At 36.3% G+C, this 2,924-nt stretch overlaps 1 pseudogene; it reads right to left on the bottom strand.

Moving 5' to 3' along the window:
- Positions 1-1,869: 1,869 nt before the first annotated feature.
- On the bottom strand, positions 1,870-2,493 carry LOC149224345 (disease resistance response protein 206-like; annotated as a pseudogene).
- Between the last annotated feature and the right edge of the window lie 431 nt (positions 2,494-2,924).

Raw genomic sequence — 2,924 nt, 5'->3', positions numbered from 1 at the left:
CCAATTTTCAGGATTTATGTATTAAGGCCTTGGTGGTGTTGAAGTAGTAATGAGCGGATCAACTTGAATAAGGCCCCTGCATAGGCAGTTAATTGGTATTATATATGATATTATGCAAGCTGAGCAGCAAAACCCGCAGTAAAATCGTGGCTTCCAACCCCCCAGGTAAGAATATTCCCACCCAAGGCTTTGTATCAATATAGATTGAGATTGAGTTAGAGTATATAGGGTCAAGGTATATTTTGAGGGTAGTGGTTCTGCTGTGGTCTAGGCTCAAGAGTGTAGAATTTTTGTAGTTCCATCCAATTATAGATAAAGTTATGGAAATTCCAACTTCTTTGTGCATGCCCCAACCGAGAACTTGAGGCCATTGAGAAATCAATATCATCTGGTGCTTATTAAGGGCATGTCAAGCCTTATTATAAGGTACTATCTATAGTTATTGCATTAGAGCTGCACGAACTATAAGCCTTGGAGAGTTTTTTATTTAGTATGTAGCTCTAGCTCTAGTCATAGAGATATATACATTTATAGAATGATTGCATTACTAGGGTTTGTAAAATTGTAACCCTATTTCTAGTGGGAAAATTCTCAAATTTTCGTACTTGTTATCCTTCTTAGACCCTTACTACACTCTGTAGTCTTGTACGCACTCCTCCAGCTCCCTCATCCAACATCCTCAATCTACACTCTAACATACTGGTAGTAGTTACCACTAGAATGCCCCCCACCAATGAAAAACACTCTTATGGTAATGTGGTAATCTTGCAATGGTGTTTTGGAACAAAACTATAAAACACCATTCACTTCATAATTTTTTTTTCCATTGACGATGGGGGGTGAGTTTGAGAGGATTATTATTCCAGTAATGTTGATTTTCCCGTAGTGCAGAGATTGTTGTGGATTGGAATGAGCTGCATTGGCTGTCAAGTTCCATCTGTACAACAATAGCCATTCAAATTTTTAGAACTTGATTATATAGGATAGATGCAAACTCCTAGATATTTTAAAATTAAACTTTTTTTAGCTCAGATTCTTTGGGGATGCATCCTTCTTGAACCTAACCTAAACAGTACACGCGAGAACATGCTTCAGGAAACTTGAACTTGGGTAGATGAGATGGAAGGCCACAATCTGAACTACTCAAATTGAAAAACCATTAAGCATTCTTCAAAATTTATTTTTAATATCTATGCCCAATTTCCATGATGATCTTTTATCTATATTTTTTGGTAATCGTAAAACAATAGAAATCATACAGATATACATTCATCTATATATCTATCTGTAAAATATATATGATTATCTCACACATACATTATGCTAAAACCAAAGTAAGTATGGAAAAAACCAAACTTGATGGTTCTAGCTTGGTTCACAGGGGAATAAATCTCGGTTGTTCGACCCCTGGAATTGGTCCATAAGCCTGTTTCTGGGAATCGCTGTAGTGAAAAATGGCAGTATTAAAAATAACATGACTTTTGAAACGGGTAGATGCAACAATGTAATAGTCTTGAGGTGGCTGATTAGCAGTGACTAGAACAAAGTAATTATGTATAAATAAACATTCATTACTCATTCTTAACATCACGTGATCTTCTTTATCTCTCCAATGCAAGTGATTACACCTTATGGCACCATATCGAGTGTTTTCTCTCTTATTTATGGGTTGCATTTTCTATTTTATTCACAGCCAAAAAGCAGTGCACACACTAGCAGTAGGGAAGTTAGCCCAGAACAAGCTACCAACATATTAACAAAATACAGTGATGGCTAGCAGATTAACAAAAGAGGAAACCATATATGAAATACGGCTACCTGGAAAAACAAAAAAAATAACATAGAAATACTCAAACGTTATATCATCATCTAAGCAATATATGAGTCACACTCATAAAGTGTGATGTTCAAATGGAGTTGGAAATAAGCCTCTCCCTCGAATGTATCAGTGAAAATGGCAGTGATCCCTCTTTCCATGAAAAATTCACTGGTGCCTCCCACCATAGATAAATCCCTGTATTGAACAGTGAATGGATCAACACCATCCAATGTGATCATGCCCTTATAATCAGTACAGTTGATCACAATCGTGAATGAAAACCAAGCACTATAAGTGTTCTTCATGTCATAGAAGAATAATCCCTGAGCTTTGCCCATAGGAGGGGAGTGCAGACTGTTGTCGAGTGTTAGAGGATCGTCAAAGACTACCATATCTCTGAATTTGTGATCGTGGCTACTAAATAGAGTGGTAAGGTTTCCACCCTGAGGAGCAGCCATAATGGCAGATGTTGCGTTGTGCTCGTTGGAGCCATTGTAAAGGATGTCATGATAATACGAAACTAGATTATTTCAAGGTTTCAATTGAAGCCTAGTGTTCTTATTCCCCCTTCTATAATTGACTGCATATACCTTTTCCACAAAAATTGGAGCCCACAACAGAATTGATAGAAGCCACAAGTTCAACAGTCTATAACTTTTCATGCAACTTGCCATGCTTAGATTCTATAGATAGGTCATTGGTGAAATTTATGCAGATCATAGGCATAGATGCAACTTCTTAAAGAGAAAGGAACTATGTAACTCAAACTATGTGAGTTCCATCTCTCTTTCTGATCTATTTATAGACGATTCTAGGAGTGTTGCTAAATAAAAAATTATAAAATTAATTTTTTTCCCAAATAAAAAAAAAAGAGTACATATATATTCCATTAAGACTAAGATAGCAGCCTACGTAAGCTTTACGAAAGGGATTAAAAGCATTGAAACTTGAAAGTCATCCAATAATTTTGCATAGTCGGGTAAGGATATCTTCACAAAGGAAATTGAATTGATTTTGATATTTTCCTAAACTTGCGGTAGGTCGGGAAGTATCATAATAGAAATTTTGAAATGGCCAGATGCAACAATGTAATAGTCCTGAGGTG

Source organism: Pinus tabuliformis, chromosome Q, assembly GCF_031772625.1.
Source record: "Pinus tabuliformis cultivar Carrire ecotype Pingquan chromosome Q, CPIR1, whole genome shotgun sequence".
Classification (NCBI taxonomy): Eukaryota; Viridiplantae; Streptophyta; class Pinopsida; order Pinales; family Pinaceae; genus Pinus; species Pinus tabuliformis.
The sequence above is the reverse complement of the archived record's forward strand: the minus strand, read 5'-3'. Positions and strand labels throughout refer to the sequence as shown.